At 44.8% G+C, this 26,402-nt stretch overlaps 1 protein-coding gene across 1 annotated transcript in view; it reads left to right on the top strand.

Moving 5' to 3' along the window:
• The window catches only part of DNAH12 (dynein axonemal heavy chain 12), a 3,791,933-nt gene that overhangs the window by 451,431 nt on the left and 3,314,100 nt on the right, over positions 1-26,402 (top strand). The gene's annotated exons all lie outside the window — the stretch shown is intronic.

Here is a 26,402-nt window from a genome sequence, read left to right as displayed (position 1 = left end):
TATTATCCGGCTTTGGCACCAGAGTGATTTGGGGAGGATCACTTACTGTGGGATCCCTTGATGATGTGGAGGTTCAGCATCGTCTACAATTCTTCTCTTATAATTGTCTTTCTGGCCTCCTGCAGCCGATAGCGTTTCAGATGGATGACTGTGCCTCCAGGTGTTTCGATTTTGTGCACCACACATTTCACTCCCCTAAGCCCTGTAGGGAATAAATATGGATATATCTTTGGCAAACTGGCTAGTTCCTGATAGCTGGAGACCTGGTGCAAAAGTGACCCTATGAACTTAGATTGTCCTTTTTGAAGCTTAGATGTTACTCGTGGGTTGTGAGAAACCTGCAGAGTTCCTTGATGGAACATGAGTCCTTGTCTCCAAGGGGGAAATCTCTCCTGGTGAGGCCTGCTTGCCTCTACCCCTAGGGAGGGTACTGTATAGCAGCCTCATCTCCCCCGCCCCACAGAAAAAGGTTCCCCCTCGGGGAGAAGTGACGGCATCCCATGATACATCACAGCACTCAGAGGGAGAAGAGGGAGAAGAGAAAGAGGAATGCATATGCAGGCCTGGCAAGACCCTGAGCTGTGTACCACCTGTAGAGGAGGGAAACCAGGAAGCCCGCAAGTTTCAAACTCGCTCAATATTGCAGAACAGGACACCAGAGCTATGTCGAACCTGAAGCACGAGAGACTGACAGGGCAGGTGCCTAGGAGAAGTTGGTGTCGAGACTACGAAGGAGACATTGCGGTGGACAACGGGTCCACAAACCATTGCTGATATAACTGTCAGTAGAGGGTCGCATGGATCCAAGAAGTCACAAGAGACTATTTGCGGATTGTGCATTAAAGATGATCCTACAGACTGGTACTAGAAATATCCTCAGGAGAAGGGATTCATTCTCCTGACTTAATTTAGTTCTCATGGTGGTAGGGTCCGGAGCACCTTAAGTTCCGGAAACTCCTCAAGACCTTCCTCTTCTCTTCCTCCTCCTCACTCCCTCTCCCCTGCTAACCTCCATTATTTTTTTTTCTCTCCATCCTCCTTGCTCCTTCTCCTCCCTAACTATGTTCAGTTTTTGCTGACTGGTTGCCTGGTTCACCTCCAGAGCCTTACAGGTCCCTGCTGCCCTGCTAGTCTTTTGCACTTTCCTCCGGGCCGCTGCACTATGTTCAGCATTACTGCACTTTCAGCTTACGCTCAATGAGTGGAGCAACCTCTCTGCACTTAACCCAGGTGCCCTGCTGCACTAGACGCGCTTCTCCCACCCTCCCACCAACTCTATCTGTACACATGCATTACCTGAACATACTAGGAGTAGTATGTTTGTTTGTCCTGTCCCTCCTCCCCTTTTTTGAACCCCCTCCCTAGCTTGGGTACGACTGTAACACTTCATGCACTTGCACTAGGAGAAATGCCGTCAGGCCTAGTATGCTAGTTTTTTCTGTTAGATCATTCGGAAACTTCAAGGCCTAAGAATGATTACTGTAGTCCATTGCTCCCTCCCTCCCTCCTTGAAGTGCTTTTAAGCGCTCCACCTGTGTATAAGCGCTGTATAAATAAACCATTGCAATTAGGATCAGTAAGGGTAATTTTGGACACTGACTTAGTTCTTTGGACATTCATGTCTGACAGTTAGTTACATAGGTAGGGATCACCCATAGTGATAGGGAAAGTTAGGCTAAAATATTTTACTTTAATAAAATATTGCACACCATGTCCTCAGAGTCCATGTCCTCCTTTTGACTCGCCACAAATGGTGTCAGCATTATGTTCTATACCAGCTGAAAGAAGTTGGTGACCCATAACATTCACAACCCCACCGTAGCCATAGCTGAATCCTTAGGGGTTGACCTGCAAAGTACTGAAGAAATTGGAATACCACCGGGTGAGAGATGTCTGATCCCACAGGTTTAACATTAACCTCTCCCAAAAGGAACCTATATTAAGCTCACCTCCAAATCTGGTCTGGCTTGGTGACATGGGTTAGATGTTATGGCAGGAGTCATAGATCCTGATTTCCGAGGGGGGGGGATAAATAATAATAATAATTTGGCATTTATATAGCGCTACAAACCCTCAGGTACCTGAGCGCTGCTTATTATTACCCACGGTTTGTGGTGATCATTTATCGCCCTCGGAAGGATGAAAGGCTGAGTTTGACCGTGCCGGGATTCGAACCTGTGTTAGCAGGCTCTGCACGGATGTCAAAGCGAGCGCTCTACTCGCTGTGCCACTTTACCAGCTAAAGATCTGGATGTTAAAGATCTCTTACATACTCAAGGAAAGAATCTGAATACTGTGAGAGAAGGGGAAAAGGTTGCACGAGGTATTCTAGAGAAAGTGTTGAACTAGTTCCCCAAGAAGTGGCAGAACAAGAAGAGACAGAACGGGTTCTAAAGGTTTCAGGGAAGCAGAACTCCCCGTTGTAGAGAAAAACCACCAAGAACTAGAGGCGGTTGTGCCCTTGTTCGATTTGGCCTTAGGCCAGAGGAATAACCCCATCCTCACATAAGTCTTTAATGAGGTAATCTCTGAAGAAGCTGGGCGTAGTCAGGCTGCTCATCTTTTTCTTTAAAAAACGGTTACTCTTTAGAGGAGATGTAGCACCTGAGGGAGTATGCCAAACGTAACTTTTAGACCCCAGAGTCATAGGTGTACTGTGTTAGAATTAGCAGGATCTATGTGATTATTGCAAAATAAAAAGGCTGAATCTGAAAATGGTGAATGTTTATTCTTTTTGCACAATTATATGCGGGAGAGACCGCCTTGAAAACCCCAACATATTTCCCCTACATTATATATTACCCTACCCCACCTACCACATGTCATTGCTGTGAAACCCTCAAAACCATCTTCGACATTTTCGGATTCAGTATTTTGGGCTGCATAGTATTGAATTAAGACGCTCCCATCTAACCGCAGCTCATCAAGGAATAGGGAAAACCCAGAATCAAGTAATACCTAGGTTCTATTGGCTGGGTGTCTTTGCTGACATCAAGAATGTTCTATCAATCTGTGAAATCTGTTAGAAGATGGCCAACAATCCCGTACTAACCAGTACTTTACAACCTTTACGAATAATTGGGCTTCCATTTTCCTGGACTGCTGTGGATATAGTGGAACCCCTACAAACCTCAAAACTAGGAAATTGCTTCATACTTGTAACCGTTGTCTATGCCACTCTCTAGCCAGAATCTTTTCCCCTGCGTAATAATACTACGCAACAAATTTTAAAACATCTGCTACCTTTTCTCTACAGAGTAGGGTTCCCAAAATAAATCACTTCAACCAGACTTCAAAAAGAATATTACGAAAGCTGGTGGAGTCCGATGGGAAGAATTGGGATGTGATGTTACCCTGGGCCCTCTTTGCAATCGGGGAAACCCCCCAGGCGCCCAAGGATATTCTCCATTTGAGCTTCTGTATGGAAAGGAACCCCGTGATATCTTAGACATGCTGAAGGAGACCTGGGAGGAGAGAGAAGAAGCCATATTATCAATTTCTCACACCACACAAAAGTTAAAATCCCATATCGGCAGTTTCCCAGACGACCATAAGTCACAAAAAATATGGGTCATTCTCGTGTTCCCCTTTAATTAGCTTTTACAATCAAAAAGTTGCACCAACAATTCTGTATGACACAATGCTTCTGGCTCCAACTGGAAGGCCTATTATGGAAGTGTGTCCTTGCCTAAATCACAACCAATCTGCATAGTTAGGCACAAACTGGGTCTAATCTCCTTACATGCTATATATGCGTGGAAAGTCTGTTAGTTCTATACTTCTACTTAAGTCAACGCCGGACACGATAATGCAGATAATATTTATGTACATGCAGCCATCAAACCATTCCTTTGCCACGGAGTGGATACGACAGGTCACTAACATCATGTCCAGAGCTGATATCTCCTACTGACAAATCCATCGAGTGTTAAGCAAAAACTCTGAGAAAATGACTGGATGAGGAACTGGGAGGCGTGTCTAATGTATGTAACTTATCAAATGAACGCTTTGCAATTGAAAAAAAATGTGACTGCCTGAGTCATATTTAACACAATTTCCATCTGCAATTTACAGAAATGCTTATTTGCGATTTCGACTTAACCTATATCACACGAAAGATGTATTGGCTACACGAAAGATCATACCTTGTGTCCTCAACTAGCAATTAAACGAGTACTATACTTCAAAATGTAGTTTGAAGACTTGAAAATTATGGATGCTGATATATTGTGGAACACCATTTATCACTCTAAACGCCTAGCTATAAGAATTGCAACTGTCACATTTTTTAATTCTCTCAATCTCAAATTAACATTTTGAGTTAGATGTAAAGTTGTAATGAGAAGATCTGATAATGTCATATCTTATAAAGAACCCATAGAAATGTTGTCAAATATTTGTGGCAAGTATTGGAACTCAATAATGTTGAAGTATTATCAGTCTACTTTCTCTTTTTCTTCTTTTCAATTAATTACCAATGATCTTATCTCATCTGGATTTTACTTATTTTTATGTACAACCTGAAGGAAAAAGAGTTTTATTTCCAAATTTTTATTTCTAAATTGTAAAAATTGTCTATTGCTGTAAATATTGAAAGGTTGATATATGTTTGTTTTATTACAACCAAATCAATAAAAAAAAAACCATATCAAAGCAGTATGAGAAATTGTACAAAAACATCTGGGACAGGCACATGAACAAAAAGAGGCTGTCTATAATAGACCTTTTCGGTTGGACAGTCAGTATTTGTCCTCTTACCAACATCAGAAAATAAATAAAATGATTTCCTGATGGTATGGTCCCAATAAAGTTCTGGACAGAAGGGTCTATTAAAGTATCTCATATCACAATCGGATAGAAGTCAGAAAATGCAGGTCTATCATGTAAACTTGCTTAAGGAGTGTAAAATAGACCATGGCGAGAAGACCACTGTTACCGTGGCACCCCTCCTTACCAATTGCCCTAATGAAAATACCTTGATCTTCGCCGAGCTGTCATCCTCCCTACATGTCGTTATTAAAAATGTATTCGATTCATTTCCTGAGGTATTCTCCCAGCAACTGTGGAGAGTTGCTAATTATTTCCATTTTATTAGGACACCGGCAGGGATAACGGTCAACCTTAAGCCCTACAGAATTCTTGAGGCCCGAGGAAAAAATTATTGAACAGGAAATAGAGGTTATGGTTAGGGCATACATAATCAAGCCTTCAGAGAGTCCCTGGTGTTCCCCTATAGTCTTAGTTGCACAACCAGATCAGTCTTTGCACTTTTGCATTGACTTCCAGAAACTGAACTCAATCTCATTATTTGATTATTTGATGCTGAGAATAAATTAACCCATCGAACAATTGGGCACAGCTAATTGCATATCAAATTTAGATCTAACAAAGGGATATTGGCAGGTACCTCGGAAAAAGCTGACCAAAAAAAAACAGCCTTTTCGACACCACAAGGCTTGTTTCGTTTCAAGGTCTTGCCTTTCGGCCTACATGGAGCCCCAGCCACATTTCAGCCGTTAATGGACAGAATACTAAAACCATATTCAGTCTTCTGTGGTGCTTACCTGGATGATATTGTGGTTCATAGTGATAATTGGCCTGAACATCTTCACAACCTTAATGAGATCAACCCGGGTGCTGAGAAAAGCCAGCCTCAGAGCCAACCCACGAAAATGCCATTTTGGTCAGTCCGCAGTAAAATATCTTGACTTTTTCGTCAGCAACAGTCTAATTCAACCACAAACTGAAAAGGTAAAGGTAGTCCTAAAATCACCTACCACCAAGAGCAAGCTTCTCACCTTCTTGGCTTCGACTGGCTACTCTAGGAGATTCATCCCTAACTATTCAAGCATCGCCGCCAACCTCACAGGCAAGTTCAAAACTGAACAACCCCAGAAACTCATTTGAAATAAGGAAGATCATAAAGGTTTCCAGGGCCTGAAAAAAACCCTTTGCAGTGAGCCCATCCCTAAAATGCTGGACTTTAATAAGGAGTACTTATTGCAGACTGATGCCTCTAAGGTTGGTCTAGGACTTTTACTCTCCCAAGAATACCAGGAAATTGAACACCCTGCATTGTACACGAGCCAGAAACATTTCCCCAGGGAACAGTCCTATGGATTTTAAGATTGGTGGTTTTGGGTATTTTCATTATAATAATCTAAGATTGTTCCGATTGTTTTTGTTGAAATTATTGTGTGTATATACTATTTTTAAAACTCAAATAAACTAGTTCCAAAAAAGGGAAGCCCTGGCCATAAAATGGGCTTTCACCCATGTATGGTATTACCTAACTCACAGAAGATTTTGATTAATTACTGATCACTCTCCCCTGACCTGGATGAGTTTGCAAAAAGACGCCAATGCCAGAGTAATGAGATGGTTCCTGGACTTGCAACCTTTCTGTTTTTCAGTGGAACATCGAAAAGCACAAGAACAGGGAATGACGATTTTCTGAGCGAATTTCCCATCAGTCAAGAAGGGGAAATGACATAGATAAGGGAAGAAGGGTATGTGACGAATCGAAGGAATAAGTCCCTTTTACCCAAGGGGGAGCCCTCCCTCTGAGGTTAGGGAGGTGACCCATCTCCACAATATCACCCAGGAGTTAGAGGCAAGTGGACCTCACCGAGAGTGACTTCCCGTTGAGGGACAAGGACTCCCATTCCCTTGAGGAACTCCCTAAAGCTGCACATGCTGTGGCCTACATGGGATGTTTTAAAATACCTGCAACTGTGAAGTACCAAGACTGGGATGAAGAAACTCAGAATAGATATCATTATCTTATGAAAAAAGAACATGTCCCTTTAAACCAGAATATCCAATTCACTGGGACGAGTATGGTGATGATCGTGCACTCAGAGACAGACAAGGGAGAAGAGAGAGGGCAACCCATAGGCAAGCCTGGGAAAACCCCCAAACTGTGTAACAACTGGAAAATACAGAAACCAAGAAGCCCTCAAGTTTTAAATTCGCTCGTTTCTTTTCCCAATACAAATTCAGTTACCAGCCTCAACCCAGCACTCTTGTGTGGTGCCTACTACGGTACCACAGACCTGAAGAAAGTGGTTACACTTGATCACACCACTGAAACCGGTCGGCCATTATTTGTAGTTCCTGTGTTTCTCCCAGTACAAAGGACCACTCTATAGGAACACTGGTGTTCAGCATCAGGTGCACACAGTTCTTTAGGTTTTGAGCCTTGTTTTTAGTCACCAGCCTTCGTTTAACGCGATTTGAGGTTGCTAAATAGGGTTATTAAAAAATAATTAAAACTATCTTTTATGCCCTCCATCACTCCGGGGCACAGTACATCGCGCCTGTTGAAGTGTTTTTTTAAAAAAAACTTTGCTATTTAGCGATTTGTTTCTGTTGCTCCAAATAAGTGAGGACAAGCCTCTTTTTCTGTCCCATATCCCTAGGTAAGCGGCACACCACGGTAACCTAGGGTCTAGTCACAACAGGTGGACATAGCTAGTACGGTTAGAGGGCAACATAGGTTGTACTTAATGCCAGAAATTTATGGAAATAAATAATACTTGGGCCTGTCCTTTTTGTGTGATAATGTTGGGGTATAGTCACAGGTCAGTGACCCACCCCTTGTCCCCTATACGCGTTTACTATAGTTGGCAGTATTCCATCATGGTTTGTTTGCTTCCTCCATATCACACAGTGGTTACCTGTTGTTAGGCTGCTGGCTAGGGGGCGCTGGTATTGGGCATCTCACTAACAGTTCTTGTGCACTGTTTACTTTTCACTTCACCCTGGGGTTGCTGGTATTGGTAATTTTCTAGGAAACATATAGAAAGACAGGACAACATTTGTACACAGATGTATAGGGTGATTAAGAGTGGTACCATATGTATTTACACACGCACACATGGAAGTGACAGAGACTATGGCCCTCCTAATTGCCACCTTCCCCCTCTGGGGTAGGACTGGCTCTAGTTTCTGTAAAGGTGGTGCCCAGAATAGCACAATTAGAATAATACTCAATGATGGAGGACTCAGGTGCACATCAGAACCCAGCTTTATTCAAACAACAAATCCAAGCTGGGACAGCATACAAGCATTTCATCTCATATCTCTCATATTCTTAGTGATTGCAAGCAGGTTTTGTGGTAAAACTACATCATTAATGACTTCACATTACACTATCAGTTTACAAAACCTACAGGGAACTGGGGTTGGTTAATAGTTCAAACTACATATGGGATGATTAGGTGTTAGTTACTCTATTGGTAAACACATATCTGATGGCTCTGCCTGGCCCTATCCTTCTACAGATACTATTTCTAATACATCATTATAGGAACAGTTAAAGGGATAGTCCAGTAAAAAAATGTATTTTAAAAATAGATAGGCAACATTTAAAAAATAATACTAGCACTTTTTAAAAAAAAAACTTCCTATGTAAAAGTTTGAGCTATTCAAGCTCAAAATTCGCAAAAGCAAGCACATGGGCGCATCCATTTTGTGAAATGGATGCCCGCCTGTGCTGGCTTTTGCTTTTGCGGCACTAATGAAGGAAAAGCCAGCCAGCTGTAGTAAACAAAAGCTACCGCTAGGTGGCTTTTCCTTCATTGGTGCTGTACGCGGAGGACAGGGACCGGAGACCAGAGCAGGAAAGCTGCAGCTGAATCTCGGTAAGTGCTATTTATTTTGTAAAAAAAATAAGTACTAGCTGTGGGTTTTTTTTCTAAGTTTTCCGGGCTGGAGGAGCCCGGAAAACTTAGAAATAAAACTGCAGCTTTAAAAACGTTGTATTTATGTTTGCGGTCGCTTTTGAAGGAGGAGCCTGAGAAACTCGGAAAGAAAAAACGCAGCGTTTTCAAACCCAACCGCGTTGTGTTTCTCCCTGCTGTGGCTATCACTTTGGGTCTCCGGTGCTCCCTCAGGGGAGCACCGGAGACCCAAAGTGAAAGCCAAGGCAGACAGAAACACAACACGGTTGTGTTTAAATGCCGCGGTGTTTCTGCCTACAGCTGATTTCCCATTTGGGGCTCTCGGGCTCCCCACGGGGGGCCCGAGAGCCCCAAATGGGAAATGCTAAATGCTGCAGTGTTTCTGCCTAAATCTGATTTCCCATTTGGGGCTCTCGGGCTCCCCACGGGGGGCCCGAGAACCCCAAATGGGAAATGCTAAATGCTGCAGTGTTTCTGCCTAAATCTGCCTTCCCATTTGGCGCTCTCGGGCCCCCCGTGGTGAGCCCTAGAGCACCAAATGGGAAAGCAGATTTAGGCAGAAACACAACCGCGTTGTGTTTCTGCCTGCCTTGGCTTTCACTTTGGGGGGGGGGAGCACCGGAGACCCAAAGTGATAGCCACAGCAGGCAGAAACACAACGCGGTTGTGTTTGAAAACGCTGCGGTTTTTCTTTCCGAGTTTCTCAGGCTCCTCCGAGCCGGAGGAGCCTGAGAAACTTGGAAAGAAAAACCGCAGTGTTTTCAAACACAACGTTGTATTTATGTTTGTGGTCGCTTCAAAAACGACCGCAAACATAAGTACAACGTTTTTAAAGCTGCGGTTTTATTTCTAAGTTTTCCGGGCTCCTCCAGCCCGGAAAACTTAGAAAAAAAGACCGCAGCTAGTGCTTATTTATTTTTTTAAACAAATAGCACTTACCGAGATTCAGCTGCAGGTTTTCTGCTCTGGTCTCCGGGCCCCGTCCTCCGCGTACAGCACCAATGAAGGAAAAGCCACCCAGCGGTAGCTTTTGTTTACTACAGCTGGCTGGCTTTTCCTTCATTAGTGCCGCAAAAGCAAAAGCCAGCACAGGCGGGCATCCATTTCACAAAATGGATGCGCCCATGTGCTTGCTTTTGCGAATTTTGAGCTTGAATAGCTCAAAATTTTACATAGGAAGTTTTTTTTAAAAAAAAGTGCTAGTATTATTTTTTTAATGTTGCCTATCTATTTTTAAAATAAAATTTTTTACTGGACTATCCCTTTAATTCGTTGGCGCTATCCATCGTAGGCGTTGTGGCAAGGGGACCTTTCATTGGTTGGTATCTAGCTTACCAACTTTGGACACCCTGACAAGGCATCAAACTATGAGTGAGACATAAGTGGGGGAAGAGATTTCCATACTCTGCCATATTTCCAATTAAAGAATACTCCTAATCATCCTGACGTGATGGGGCCTTCCCTATCCTTTGAACTTGACTTTATGTGCCGTCTAGTGTTTCTTGTATGCTAATCACATGTTAGGGTACCGTGTTTCAGAGTGTATTTCCTTCTGTTTATTAAGGTTTTAGCTAATTGTAATGTGCATGTCTTAGCACTGGTCAGTTACTTTCTATGAAGTCTTTTGGCTTGATGGATCCACGTGCACCTGGTCATCAGTGGTTGTTTGTGCTCTTATTAAAATTAACTAAATTGGGAGTCGAGTCAACCACTTCTCGCCCTGGGAACCGTTATCTCATGCCTACGTTCCGTTCATTTAATACTCCCTTTTCCCATCCGACCTTGGCGCTTGCTGCAAGCTACTGTCTGTGCAGCTCTGATCTTCCAAATAAACGCGTTCTATAAATTCAACAACTCGTCTGAGGCCTTGCTGACATTTAGGCCTGCTGCGTTAGTTAAATGGCTCCACTTCAGTTTTCCTGTTTTCATTCTGGCTGCCTACAACCGCATCTATTCACCTAATATGTCTGTCATATGATGTTGCCCCTGCCTGTGTATTCAGCATTTTATCTACCTATGATTCACCTGCCCTATCAGTGTAGTGAGTCCCTTTCTTGGTACACAGGAACCACCTGTCACTTATATCGCACACTATTTGTGCACCCTACAAACTGCTTTTAGTCCTTTAAGGCAGATTGCATATATATTCACTTTGGTTAAGCATATTGTTTCATGGGTTTCAGTTAGATTCAGTAGTCCCCCACCCGTAACCTCAGTGTGGTAGGGCTGTGTCAGTTTGTAATGTCTCTTGCTCATGTGGTAATGGGGCGGGGCTGTGGCAGAAGGTATTAATGACATAATCATCTGCATCATCACATTCCCACCCTGGAAGGTCTCCTACCACAGGCTGATGGGGGTCCCATCCCTTCTTGACAGTGTCAAACTACTGACCCCATCACATTCTCCATCATAGTCTTTAATCTTATTGACCAATTGAATAGTGTATCAGAGGCACAATGGGTTGAATTTTTCTCTGAGTTATTCAGACATGGGGCAGAGGGATGCCATGCAATGGATAAAGGGGAAGGTGAAAACAGTACTCCTTTGGAACCGACTATAGAATATGGGGAAATATTTAAACTAATTAAGAAAACTAAGAATTCGAGGGCCCCCGGTGCAAACGGACAAATAACACACTGAAAGCGTTACCGGAAATGTGGGCTCATATACACACTGTTATTTAGAAATGTTGTGGGGAGTGGTACAATACCCACTAGTTGGCAGACAGCCCACATCATTCCTATCTTTAAGAGAAGTGAGCGAAATATAGCTAAAAACTATAGGCCTATTGCATTAATTGATGCAGAATGCAAATTGTTTGCTTCCTTGCTGTTAACACACGTCAACGACTGGATAACTCGGTCATTAGATCTCGACTCTGGGCTAAACTCTCCAAGTGGGGTATCCCTGAAGGCCTTCAAAGCTCATTATGGCTATGTATGAAAACTCAGGGATACATGTACGTCTGAATATGGAGAGGAACCTATCGAGAAGAATTAGAACTTGGATAGGAGTGAGACAGGGTTGCTATTTGGCACCCTGTCTCTTCACCCTATCTCTTCAATCTATACATGGCAGACGATGGTGAATTTCTCAGTGAGGCCGGGCTGGTGAGTGCCAAACTGGTGGAAATCAGGTTTTCTTGGTTGGCATACGCCGTTGATTTCCACCTGTTTGATCATACCAGGGTCGGGCTGCAACGATTGATCAACAAGTTTGAACAATTTGCAGAACTTAATGGGCTAAAAATTAACCCTAGCAAAACCCATATTCTGGTGATCTCAAAGGGAAAAACGGGGAAAAGATTAGATTGGAAAATTGGAGGGGAACCCATTGTAAGAGCTAGAGAAATGTATTTGGGATTCTTAATTTTGGCCCAACTATTGGTTTCTGAATTAAGATTGTTCCTCAAACGCAAGGCTATCCCACTCACAACCCAGATTATTAAATTGGATAATAAATATGGAACATTCTCCCTAAAACCAGCGGTAGATTTCTTTGAAGGGAAAGTCATGCCAAAGTTGCTATATGGCATGGAGCTCCACTTCATAGATATCCAGACCTTTTCGGACACCATAGAAGTAATAATCTGGAGAAAAGTGTTGAAATTGCCTAATAATATTCCAGCGGTGGCAATTAGGTTTGAATTGGGCCTTGTATCGCTAAGAGCTAAATTTCTGTGGCGGTCCGTGACCCTATTCCGCTCTCTTCTCTGCCCTAAAGGTGATTCTCTTTATGTCGTTTAGGGAGAATTCCTTTCCTCCACGGTCGCCCGGTTGGGAATGCATATCTCACTAAGTTCAGAGATCTCTGTGACATGATACTGGAGGATCTATCTACGGACAGGGAAACACCAATGACCAATCCAGACAAAGTTAAAAACCGTCTTTTTGTTCATGATTGGAACAACACAACTGAAAGATTACATTCCTATCCCTCCATTAGCAATATTAAATATGAGCATAGGAAAAGAGGATCACTTTTATTTATTACGACTCAATTCCCAAATCGCCCTTATCGTTCTCTCCTCCTAAAACCTAGGTGGAATATTCTGCCAACAAAAGAGGTTCTGAAGAGAAGGAATCTAATCAGTGAATCTAATACCCAATGTAGATTCTGCCACAAGCTGAGGGTTTTAGAAACTGCGTGCCACTTACTCTTGGAGTGTGCTGAATTGAAAGGAACTAGGACCCTTTTTTGGGGAAATATGCCACTCTAGGATCTCTTCGGATCTCTGGGGGAGGATGACTTCATCTGGTCAAGATGTGTGTCAATCTGTAATACAGTGGAAGGCCTCGGAGTTGCAGGATTTATTAAATCACTGGATCTTTATGCACCCTGGCAATAACTAAGAATTTGCTAACCTAAGTGATTTATATGCTTCTATATTTGCTGCAACTGTTTCTTTTTCAGAGGACTCTATATCTACATTTTAATTGCCATTTTTGAATATAGGCCATGGATATTAATTTTGTTATGATATTTGAAACAATTTATTTGTACTATGGGATATTGTATTTATTCCAATATATACTGTTAGGCAGAATTATATGCAGTACCCTTTGGGAACATCACACACTATTAAGCCTATAAGTGACAGTACAATTTCACCTTTGGTACAAGCCTGTACTACACAGTTAATGTGGTAGCAGTAGCAGAGCAGCCAGACTTATCTCAAGAGTAAGTGAGCAGTACAAGATAGTTACACAAAGGACGGCAATTACTATGATTCAGGAAAACACTGACTCAAGGTTTCTAAGTAAAAGAATATATATTTATTTACTCAACGGTTATATAACATTTCACTATTATAAGCAAGTTCAAAATCACAGTCCTTAATACACCACACCACTTCCCTTAAATTCCAGACAAGTTAAGCTCACAAAATGAAGTGGGAGCAAAATGGCACTCCAGCAATTTAAAAGGGAGGGAAAGACAAAGTGATTAGAAATTAGGCAAACCAACAGGTAAGTACTCGGGGCAATTGAACAAGAGGAACTTCATTGAGGAGACCAGCTAGAAAAGGCTTAAGGTCAAAGTCAATGAGTCAAAAGTCTTTTGCTCACGATCACACAGTTCAGGGTAGTTTGCGGTAAAGTTTGTGGCACAGATTCCGGACGAGGTTGGTTGGTAGAAAAGTTAGTTCAAAGAGAAGTGAAGGACAAGCCCTCGGATTGGCAAAAGATTTAAAACACTTTTACCGCGGTTGAACGAAACGAGCAACCGGATTTGCACAGTACCTTAAAACGGAGAGCTGTAGCTGAGGCGGACGTTCCTGGTGGTTCCTGCAGGCTCACGGTTCCTGAAGCGACTGTCGTACTGACATGAAGTAGGAAGACTTGGAGGGTCCTGCGCCACCCAGAGGAGAAGCCAGCAGCAGAGCAAAACAACGAATAAAAGGTGCGCTCCTTAAAACCCAAGCAGGGTCCGGCCTTCCTGGCTATCCGGCCCACTGTATCTCTGTACAGTGAATTCGACCAGAGGAGGCATCCTGGCTTGCAGTTTGGGCGAACTGGTTGGTCCCACCAGCTCATGGGAAGAAGTTTCCTGGAGGATCCTCTGTCGTCGGATTCGGAGATTCGGACCTGCAGGGCGGGGCTTCACCGGGCGGTTCAGTCGTGGTAGGGGTCCTCTTCTTCTAGTTCCTCATTGGTTCTTTCGTTCCAGTGGCGACGCTGATCTTCCAGTCCCAGAGACCTGCTTTTTATGCAGTTTTCCCCCATTCATACAGTCTGGCTGTCAATCACACAGCAGGATGGCTGGCCTGGCAAGGCCAGTCCCCTTATCCAATCAGACAAGAGTGCGACTTGGGTTACCCACGGAACCCATGGCAGGGGTCCGAAGATCCCTCACATCCTGCCTACCTAGACTTTCAGGTGTGCCTTAAGGAGGGCTTCTGTGCAGAAGCCCGCGAAAAAACAGCAAACAAAGGAATCATCCCCGGTTTGGCGCGCAGAGAAAAACACGAGAAAGACTTTAACAAAAAGAAATGGCGAATACACCCAGCCGGAAACAAAATAAAATGTATTTGGTCAAGCGGGTTTATGTTCGAGGCTAATATAATAGCCTAAAACATTACCGCGTTTATATAAGATAATCGCGGTAGAAAAGTTAGGGTAGTTACCACTGCCACCAGCCAAGTCTTAATGTTAAGGGAGCGAAACAAGGCTCCAAGAGGCACAGACAAAAAGGGATAAGGGTTAACCCTTTCCAATACCACATGTAATATGGGGTGTACTGGGTCTGTGGTTTAAAGTGACTACATAAAGTTAATGGCAACTTTACATGTTTCTGGGGGACAGTAGTCAGCCCCAGAAAAATTGAGTCAGTGGGAAGTCTCAAAGACAACCCTGTGTCACTGCACTGAAGGTGCTGTGTAACACACACACACAAAGTAGTGCTCATGGAGTAGGTGAGGCTCCAGAGCCTAAGAACACACAAATGGTAGAAACACACATGGCAAAACACATGTAAGAGTGGGAAAAATACTCACACTCTTACCATATGAAAAAAAGATATCCTAGAAATCCAGCAAAGCTGCTGAGGGACTCATTAGGTAAGGGAAATCAGCCATTTATGAGAATTCTCCCTAACATACACTGATTTTATGTTATGTCTAATATGCATTGAAATGAAGTTTTTTGAGGATGTTATAAAATGTAAATGTAAAGGTTTCATATGTAAACCATCTACAATAAAAAACAAAAAAGAAATCTTAGCTGTTCTCTTTCGTCTTTATCCTAGTCCTTCTCCATCATAGCTCTTCTCCTTCCCCATATTAATCCTCAGTCTTCATTCCTCATTGTCCCTATTCCTCAGTCTTTTCCTCACCTAGTTCATATTCCTTCTCCATTATAGCACTTCATCATAGTCTTTCTACATCATAGTCCTTCATAATAGTCCTTTGTCAGAGTCCTCCATCATAGTGCTTCTTCTTCATAATAGACCTTGTCCTTTTTCCTGTTCCTCTTCCTGCATGGTTCTTCTTCTTGGTTCTAGACCTTCTAATTTATGATGGCCCCTCATTCTATTCTTGATCCTAGTGATTTTCTCCTACACCCTTGTCCTTCGCCCTAGTCCATCTTGTCCTTCACCCTAATTCCTCACCTTCATTATCCTAGTCTTTCTCGCCATCATTTTAATCCATCTCCATTTTCCTAGTGATCCTTTGTCTTAGTCCTTCTCTCTAATCTTCCATCCTAGATCTTCATCCTTGCCCTTCATCCTAGTCATTCATTGTCCTAGTCAGACTGTTTAACAGTCAGAGTTTCTGTCAGTCACAGTATCTCTCTCTCTCTTTTTCTCTTTCCTGTCTCTCTCTCTCTCTCTCTCTCTCTCTCTCTCTCTCCCCGTCTCCTTTTCTTTCCTCTCTCTCACTCTGGAATGGAATGGATTGTGTCCTCCCGCGTATTCCCCTTTTCATGATTTTTGTTATCGCCAGCTTCGCTGCTTCGTGAAAAAAAATTCGGCAGAGGGCGCTGTGCTCGAGGTCGTGGCGTTGATTGTCCCTCGACGGACTCCGTACCTTGTCGACGTCACTGATGGTATAAATAGCTCGAGCCATGCCCGTTGGCTTCAGTTCTGTTTTTCCGATTGCTTCGCTCTCGAACAGCGCGCATTGAAATTTTCTACTGAAAATGTCGTCTTCTTCAACACCTTCAACACCCAAGACTGGGTTTAAAAAGTGTATCGACTGCGGATCGAAGATGTCGATTACAGATCCTCACCGTGTTTGTCTCTGGTGCCTCGGTTCAAGTCATCGAAGCGGCGACTGTGGCTCCTGTCAGTCAATGAGGGAGAAGGCCCTTCGTGAGAGGAAAGGTAAACTGGCGGTGGGGAAGGAAGCTTCTAAAGCCTCGAAGGCTTTGTCTAAAAAACATAAAAAATCGAGCGATTCGAAAGAATCGGATCATCATAGACACTCTAAGAGATCTCGATCTCGTAGTAGATCGAGGCGCTCTTCATCTTCCTCTTCTAAAAGAGTGAAAAGGAGGCATAGATCTCCTTCGTCATCTTCCGATTCATCGACCGAAGTGGTACGATGCCCGACTAAGTCGGATTCCCCTAGAAAATTCGAAGAATTTCGAAGGAAGCTGATGGAGGTCTTTGAGAATGCAACCTCGACCCCCTCAAAGAAGCCTCAGAAGAGCCGGACCCCTGTCGCTCCTTCGGACGACATAGGGAAGTCGGAAACTACTGTGGTAAAACCCGGTAGTATGGATTAAACTCGAAAAACTCGAGTTGACGCCAAGTTGTCGAGGACTCGCCGAGAGTTGAGTATTTCACCGACTCCACATAAAAAACAGAAGTCGTCGAAAACATCCACGACTTCGTCGACACCATCAGCGCCGGCAGCTTCGCTTGTGTCGAAGACTTCATCGGGGTCGTCGAAGATTCCTTCGACACCTTCGAAGAATCCTCCCATTCCTTCGACGGAAACTCAGGAGGAAGAGAGGAGATTTACGCCATTACCAAAATCAGACTTTTTTAAGTATATGTCTTCGATTTTTGAAGAGACTGGCTCGGAGGATGAGGAAATCTCTGCTTTTGGAGTGCAATATGGCACTTGTTACGCTCACCTGGTTCCCACGGGGGCGTCGACCGGAACTGGGCCGCTGTTATTTCCACCAGCGTGACGTGTAGCGCCGAGATGACTGACTGGACTGGCCCGCTCAGCCTAGTTTGTCTGGCTCGCAAGAATATTCTTCTGCAAAGGAGAAGAGGAATTAACCACCCGTGGAATTGAGTGTCAACCCACCTTCCCCACTCCCGTTGTCTTCCCACAGATCACTCTTGATGTCCCCTCCTTAGTCTCACCTGATGGTTTGGAAGGATGAGCTCTCCATCCTGCGTCGACCGCAGGGGCGCGTTGATGACCAGTTACTTCACTGGCGTAGAGGAATTGGTGAGTTCCAGTATTGACTCTAAAGTCCAATTGTTCATAAGAGTTCAAATGTCTGCTCTTCACTCTGTCCGATTCCTTGCAGGTTGCCGATTAATCCACTCGAAGATTTCCAAATGGCACTCGGTAAGATTCAGGTAAGTCTATTGTGGTTTTCCCCTTAGGGGCCAGGGTACGGCGATGAAGCAGGGTTGACTGTGCCGACCCGAGATGAGGTGAGACCCCCGTGGTAAATCAGGTAAGTTTTGTGGGGGGTAACTGGTATTGTCTTTGCTTTCTCCCCTTAGGGGCCGGGGTACGGCGATGAAGCAGGGTTGACTGCGCCGACCCGAGATGAGGTGAGTACCTCCCGTGGTAAATCAGGTAAGTCCTTGGGGGTAGCTTGTATAGCCTTAGAGAGTCCCCTTGCTCACCTTGCTGTCTTTGTCTCCTTAGGTGTCGGAGGGCAGCCACGAGATGGAGAGAGCGTGATGGAATGCTGAAGTACCGCCAAGCAGGTGAGTTCGGCGCGCCGCCGTAGGAATGCGAAGCAATGCTTCAAAGACTTCTGTCTTTCAGTTCCGTGGCGAAATGGATCAGGATTCAGGTAAGGATTAAAGTTAAAACTCCTGTTCTAACCTTTATCCCTCTTGTCTTCTTGTTTCAGGAGTCCCAGGACTGAAGCGGGCATGGCTGAAGACTGGAGCTGCTGAAAACACGGTGAGCGTTACGCTGCAGCAAGCAGAATAACGCGAAGCACGTGTGGCTGTCCGGGCGTGGTTTAAATAGCCTTGGAAGAAGATCCAGGTAAGTATTCTTCCACAGCCCCACCCAAGTAACAAAATAGTCCCTTCAGTAAAATAGTCCCTCCTAAGACTCATTTGGCTTCAGTCTTCATGCAGCATGGTCTGCCTCAGGTGAGTATGCAGCATGGTCTGCTTCAGGTAAGTTATCAATAATGAGCCTGGCGCCCGTGGCGCCAGGACTGACTTTATCTTTATGAGCCTGGCGCCATAGGCGCCAGGACTGTACCCAAACAGCCCCTAACTGGGGCTTTTGGGCATGCTCCAAGTGGCATGATGCCTGCTCTCGGGGCTGCTGGGCCTGGTCTGGTCTTCCGGGAGCAGGCATCATGACAGCACTAGACAAGTTCCTGAAATACTTATAGACCCAGAATCTAAGATGAGAGACCTGTGCGACACTCTGCATTCTGCTAGCGACATTGACACGTCACCTGAATTAGAGTTTGCAAGACCTGACCCTGCAGAACATGCAGATTCAGGGTACAGGAGTTTAATGAGCAGAGTAATAAAATAAATGGGTTGGGGCAGAACCTCAGCCACTTTTGAACAGGACGATATGACGGACATAATTGTTCGGGGCCCCCAGAAGGATCCAGTTCTCCCCTTCCATAGGGCACTTCAGAGAACAGTGGAAAAGAACTGGGAAATCCCTGACAATATTGCTGCGGTAAACAGTAATTTCCCTAAAAAATATAGACCGTCTAGTTCTTATCCTGAATATTTAAACAGACATCCCACTCCAGAAAGTCTGGTTATTCAAGCTGCAACTACTTCAAGACAGACTGCATATCCTACTATCCCTCCAGATAGAGAGGATAAGAAAGTGGATGCTTGGGCCCATAAAGTTTTTTACTTTGGGTAGTATGGCTCTTAAGTCAATCAATGTCACCTGTACCCTGGTCAGGTTTACCCATACCCTGTGGAACGGCATTTCGGCGGCGGCTGATCATATTCTGGAAGGCGAGGAAAGGGAAGGCTTCCTGAATATTGTCAAAGATGGAAAGGAGGCAATGGGGGAATGTCTCCAGTCTGGACTTGATACTGCTGATAGTATCAGCAGATCCATGGCTGCAAGCACTGTGCTACGCAGATTTGCGTGGTTGAGGAAGTTGGGGTTTATACCAGATGTGCATGCCAGACTTCTCAACATGCCTTTTGATGGCTTGAGGAGACTGTTTGGTAGTAAGGCTGATGAAAGCCTAGAAAAACTACAGACCTCAAAAGCGGCAGCTAAATCAGTGCCTCCATGCGACAGCCTCAGAAACCCTATTCGAGCTCATCTTCTTGGAGGGGTCGTTCTTTTTGGTACTACTCCTCTTTTGGTAGAGGAATAGGATCGGCTTTTCAAAGGGGCAAAAGAAATGTCACTCGTGGTGGACGAGGAAAGACCACAAAGCCAAACTCAGGAACGGCATCTTTGCCCTCAGCAGCTACGGCAGCCACCTCCAAATCACTCTGAGACCTTGTTACACAAAACCCCAGTGGGAGGTAGGATTTCTCAGCATCTGAAGTAATGGCGGGGCATTACCTCAGATGCTTGGGCACTGGAAACAGTAGCTCAAGGTTACTGTCTCCCCTTCCTAAAAAGGCCTCAGAACCATCCACCGGGAACCAACTCTGTCAAAATTCCAGATCCGCTCCTGTTGCATGAAATTTTAACCCTGCTAGAGAAAGGTGCTATAGAACAAGTACCTGTAGCGGAAAGGAACAAGGGTTGTGTCATGATCTCTGCTTCCAAAAGGTCAGGGTTTTCCCAACTCCCTTGGAAGCAGATCCATAACCCAGGTTCCGAGTGCCAACCAGTCCCAATTGGGACCTTTTGGACCCAGTCCTGGCGCCAGTGGCACCAGGCTCATAAATATGCCCAGTCCCAGCGCTGGAAGCGCCGGGCTCATAATGCTTGGGTGGACTTACCTTCAGCAGACCATGCTGCTTACTTGCCTGCCAGTTGAGCCTCTGATCCTCTTCTGTTTGGAACTACTTTTCCTGTTGGGTGGGGCTGGAGCCACTCCCTAGATTCAGAACACTGGAACTCTTCTGGAAGGCAGGAACTCTTTTCTTACCAGGAACTCTTTTCTTACTTAGGCGTGGCTGTGGAAGGAGACACCTAAGCACTACAGGAGGCTATTTAAACCACACCCGGTGGATGAATCTTGCTTTGCGTTATTCTGCAACCTCTGCAGCAGAACGCTCATCGTGTCTTCTGCATCCGGTCCTGGGCCTAAGGAAAAAGGCTTACCATCCTGAATCCAGTCTTCAGCAACACCTATAAAGACAAGAAAGAACAGGTTAGCATTCCGGCATCTGAAAGGCAAAGGCTTACCATCCTGAATCCAGTCTTCAGCAACACCTATAAAGACAAGAAAGAACAGGTTAGCATTCCGGCATCTGAAAGGCAAAGGCTTACCTACTCTTCGTGCGCTCCGGAGGTCTTCACACTGCATTCCGGCATCTGAAAGACAAAAGTTTACCAACTCTTCGCACGCTCCGGAGGCCTTCGGCGCTGCATCCCACATCTGAAAGACAAAACAAGGTGCGTTTAAAGACATTGGGGAACTTTAATACTCACGTGCCATTACTCCTTTCCACATCTAATCCAGTGGGTATTCCGGCACCCTGCAGCCGCTCCGAACTCGTACCTGCAAAATAAAAAGACAGTTAGAGCGCATAGTGAAGCAGGCAACAAGCGCTTACTTACGTGCTTCCAGGCGCTTCTATTCATCACACGGGCTCCATCTTCAACTCACTTCAGCCCGTCATCCGCCATCGCCGGAACCCTGCAAAACAAGAGACATCATTACTAAAGACTTTAAAGACATTTGAATGACTCGAAACTTACCGTTCGTGCAGTAAACGACGGACAGCAGTCCTCTGAAGTCAAGAGGCCTGCGCTACATATCCAGTGAAGAAACTGGTTACAGCACCCTGCCCCGAGGCAGATGGAGAGCTCGGCATTCACTTACCTAAGGTGAGAGCGTTAACCTTTGGGGGTCTACAGGAGAGGAGAAGAGGAAAGAGATAGGGACACCCCAATGACCCCAGTTCATTAACCCCATATTTTCTATCTGCAGACATCTTACTCTACACGTCAGGCATACAGTGCACAGAGGTCCAGCCCAAAGAGCCAACCGGGTGCTACACATCACCTTTGAAGATACGGTAGTCGCCCAGTCAAGACCGGCGCCTCTGCGAGAATCAGGTGAGCGTTACAGGTTGGTACTCCCCATACTTTCTCATCCCAAAGAAGGACGTAGGATGGAGACCCATCTTGGACTTAAGAAACTTGAACAAGTTTCTCAGGAAGGACAAGTACAAGATGGTACCCCTTTCTCAGATCCTTCAGGCTCTCCAACTCCAAGACTGGTTGGTATCATTGGACCTTCAGGATGCTTACTTTCATGTGCCAATCCATCTCAAGCACAGAAAGTACCTGAGGTTTGCGATTGGCAATTCTCACTATCAGTTTTGAGTTCTGCCATTCGGGTAGACATCCGCCCCGAGGGTTTTCACCAAATTGATGGCGGTGGTGGCAGCGAGTCTCCGGAGAGGGGGGATTCACGTCTACCCCTACCTGGACAATTGGTTGATCAGAGCGCGTTCTCCCTAACAAGCCCAGGAACATCTTTCTATCACCCGTCACTTGATTCACAAACTGGGCTTCTCCCTCAACTTCAAGACGTACCACATGATACCATCCCAAAAGCTCCAGTTTATCGGAGCAGTTTTGGATACTTCCTCGGGAAAAGCCTTGCCTCCCGAGGTGAGAGCTCTACACATTCTGCAGATGGTAACTAAGTTCCAAAATGCCCAGCATCTGCCGGCCTTCGGTTTTCTGAGATTGCTCGGCCTCATGGCATCCTGCATTTTTCTGGTGCCAGAGGCCCGATTGAGAATGATATCTCTTCAGTGGGCCCTCAGAACTCAGTGGTCCCAATTCTCGGGGAGCATGTCGGACCTTTTGCAAGTCCCGAGCGCAGTTGCTCAGGATCTACTATGGTGGGCTTGCAACGACAACATCCTCAAGGGAGAATCTTTTTGGCAACTATGGCCGGAGATAACAGTAGTGACGTTCGCCTCACTTACGGGGTGGGGAGCCCACACCAACGATCTGACAATCAGCGGTCGTTGGTCTCCATCAGAGTCCAAACTACACAACCTATTTGAGCTGAGGGCAATCAGACTAGCGCTGTAGGCCTTCCTGCCCTCTGTACAGGGAAAGAATGTCCTGATAATGAAGGACAACACAGTGGCCATGTATTACCTTAACAAGAGAGGAGGTGTAGGGTCACTACCACTGTGCAGAGAGGCAATGCAGCTCTGGTTCTGGCCAATACGAGAAGGAATCTCTCTATCGGCAGTTCACCTAGCCGGAGAGCAGAACACGGCGGCATACGCTCTGAGCAGGCAGAGCACAGTCTCTCACGAGTGGGAGTTAGCTCAGGAAGTCCTTCTAGAGATTTTCGCCCTTTGGGGAACCCCTCAAGTGGATCTGTTCGCAACCACGGTAAACCGAACGTGCAAACAGTACTGCTCAAGGGAATTTCCTCTGAGAGGAGCTCTAGGAGACGTGTTTGTGGTGGAGTGGAAGTTCCCACTTCTGTACGCGTTTCCTCCAGTCCCTGTGATTCCTCAAGTAATCAGGAGGTTGAGAAAGTTCACGAAAACCATGATCCTAATTGCCCCGGATTAGGCCAGGAGGACGTGGTACCCAGACCTTCTGGACGTATCCATCTGCCCTCCAATACATCTTCCGCAAAGAGAGGATCTTCTCTCGCAAGAGGAAGTTCGGGTTCTCCATCCAGAGGTCAAGATACTCAACTTTCACGCATGGTTTCTGAGAGGTTGAGATACAAGGATTGGGATCTTCCGGATGACGTAATGGAAATTTTGCTTTTGGCCAGAAGGCCAGCAACAAAATCCTTGTTCCGGTGTTGTTGGTATAAGTTCAGTAACTGGTGCAGAGATAAGGATGTGGACCCTTTTCAATGTGGCACCTCATTGGTGCTTTCTTTCCTAGTACATCTAGCCAATCTGGGGCTCCAGATTGGAACTATTAAAGGATATCTGGCAGCGCTATCCATTTTCAATCGCTCCTCGGAAGAGGTTTCTTACTTCAAGATTCCATTGATAATTCAATTCCTTAAAGGGCTTACTAACGTATACCCTCCAGTACCTTTCCATGTTCCAATTTGGGATTTAAATATAGTACTTAAGTTTCTAACTTGTATACCTTTTGAGCCTCTGCACTCTTGTGCCTTGAGGCTTCTAACATTAAAAAACTGTCCTTCTTGTGGCCTTAACATCAGCCCGCAGGGTTAGTGAGCTACAGGCTCTCTCATGTAAACCTCCATATACTACTTTTTACAAGGACAAGGTAGTTCTTAAAGTTAAACCTTCCTTTTTGCCAAAAGTAGTTTCTGACCTCCATTTTCACAAAAAAATCATATTACAAACATACTATCCTCCTCCTCATTTGGGTAAAGAAGAGGAGAGACTGCATAGATTGGACCCCAAAAGGGCTCTCAGTTTTTACATTTCAAGAATGTCAAAATTACGTCAAGATGAGCAACTCTTTGTAGGTTATACAGGTCATAAATTGGGATTATCGGTGACAAAACAAACCATATCCCGCTGGATCATTCTGGCTATAATTGAATGCTACAGATTGGCGGGAAAAGACCCCCCAAATGGGCTTCGAGCCCACTCCACTAGGGAGATGGCTACTTATGCGGCTCTGAAGAGGGGAGTTCCTGCAGCGGATATTTGTTCAGCTGCAACATGGAAATCGATGCATACTTTCATCAAGCATTATTGCTTAGATGCTTCCTCCTCCAATGAGGGGTTATTTGCCAAGGCGGTATTTCATTCTGTCAATGAAAACAGTTTCTAGTACTCCCACCTCCAAAATTGCCACTGCTATGGGAGTCTATCATAAGATGAGGAATACGTGGGAGGACACAATCCATTCGAAGAACAAGTTACTTAGCAACTGTAACGTTCTTTCGACTGGATGTTCCTCCCACGTATTCCTCATCGACCCTCCCAACCTACCCCGCAGTACAGTTTGCGTTTTCTTACACTTTCCTCACACGAAGAGTGCATCAGTCATGATGCACACCTGGGTGTTCCTCCAATATTTCATTGAAAAAACAGAACTGAAGCCAACGGGCGCGGCTCGAGCTATTTATACCATCAGTGACGTCGACAAGGTATGGAGCCCGTCGAGGGACAATCGACGCCACCAACTCGAGCACAGCGCCCTCTGCCGAAAAAAAAATTCTGAAGCAGCAAAGCTGGCGATAACGAATATCATAAGATGAGGAATACGTGGGGGGAAATTCCAGTCGAAAGAACGTTACAGTTGGTAAGTAACTTGTTCTTCTCTCTATTTCTCTCTCTCTTTCTCTCTCGTTCTCTCTTTCTCTCTCTCTGCCTCTTTCTTGTTCTGTTTCTCCACTCACTCAGCAATGCCGGAAATGTAGGTGCTGATCATGGTGGAATGGGTGCAAGAGCAGGGGAAGAAAGAATAGCCACATGGAGTGATTGTAAAGGACTTGGAATTAAAGGCCTAAATGTGATCAAATCTATGACACCTTTGGCATGTTAAAGACCCACACAGTGAGCCTGGGTAAGGAACTCTGTGTGGTATTTCTACATTTAACAATTGGTTGGCGGGTTTGAGGTATTCACTGAACTTCTTCTCTATTACTAAGCAGCAGACTTGCAGGCAAGGACTATCAGCTTCAGTTGTCCTCGAGGTAAACACAAAGGAATGAATGCTGCTCAATTTGTACCCGGGGAAAGGAGCTCCCCTAATTTTGTGTCTGGAAACGTCTGTAGAAATGGTCAGTGTCTGCCTGCGTTCTACCAGCCATCTGCACCCCATCCGCAGGTGCTGCCATCTGTGACCCACAGCCCCTCTTCCCCTAGCCCGTGTGCCCCAACATTATCACCAACACCCTCCTCCCTCTCCCTTCACTTACCTTCAGGACTGGTAAATTGAAATGCTCATTCCTGTCCGTGCCAGGCTGCAATAGAAATAGAAAGTGGAATCAGTCCCCTTTCTATTTACTATGGCCATGGCCATCTTGTTTTCCTTTTTTCTACGTGAGATTGGGCATGTGCAAGAAGGAAGTATGGGAGTACAAATCCCAGTATTCAAAGTAAAAAGCCAGTACTGGATCAGGGTGTCAAGTGTGACTATGCATAACATGCATGTAAAATGCAATGAAGAACTGCAAAAGCCAGAAGTGATTACTTTGATTGCTTGTTTACTATGTAAATGAAGTTCAAAAAAGGAGGAGAAGAGTGTCCCGCTGTGAGAGGTTGGAATATTCCAAAGTATGTGAAGCTTTCCAATAGTGGAGATCTACATTTACTGGCAAGTTACTTATTCTTAGGTTGTGGATTTAACATGTGTCAAAAGTCTGAACATGAAACTGTAAGTTTACAATGCAGGCAGGCACTGCTGGCACTTCTGGCCATGGCTGTGCATGTGCATTTAAAGTGACAGAGACTTGTTTAGTTAGGTTATGTTTAAAACAATAAGGATTTTTTTTTCCAATGTTGAAATGTTTGTTTCAAGGGCATCCTATACTGAGAGCTGTCTTGAAATCTTAAACATATGTTAATTTATAAATACCACCAGTATTGGAGATCTAGGCTTACGCTTACAGATAATTTACTTATTTCCACTGCCCTTTTCTGACTAGGGGCACAGGATTGACAATACCTTTCCATGTTTAACCTCCTGACAAAACATATTGGCCAGATTCTACAATGCCCCGAATGGACACACTCCCAGTTTCCAGAGCTCCTCATTTAGTGCATATTACTTCATTATGCAAGCATTTCCAGATTACACAATTACAATGGTAATTTTCTCCAGTGAACAGTCTTTGCAGATGGCTAAATTTCCCTATGCTCTCTTAAGCGCACGTGTCGAGGTTACAAAATGTTTGCCGGTTTCCATAATGCACCATAAGCATACACTTCAACAATGATCAATATGTGCACTTTACCAGTTACTATAAT

This window comes from Ambystoma mexicanum, chromosome 2p, assembly GCF_040938575.1.
Source record: "Ambystoma mexicanum isolate Mex_15411 chromosome 2p, UKY_AmexF1_1, whole genome shotgun sequence".
Taxonomy (NCBI): Eukaryota; Metazoa; Chordata; class Amphibia; order Caudata; family Ambystomatidae; genus Ambystoma; species Ambystoma mexicanum.
Note: the sequence above shows the minus strand (reverse complement) of the source record. Positions and strands in the feature narration are given on the sequence as shown.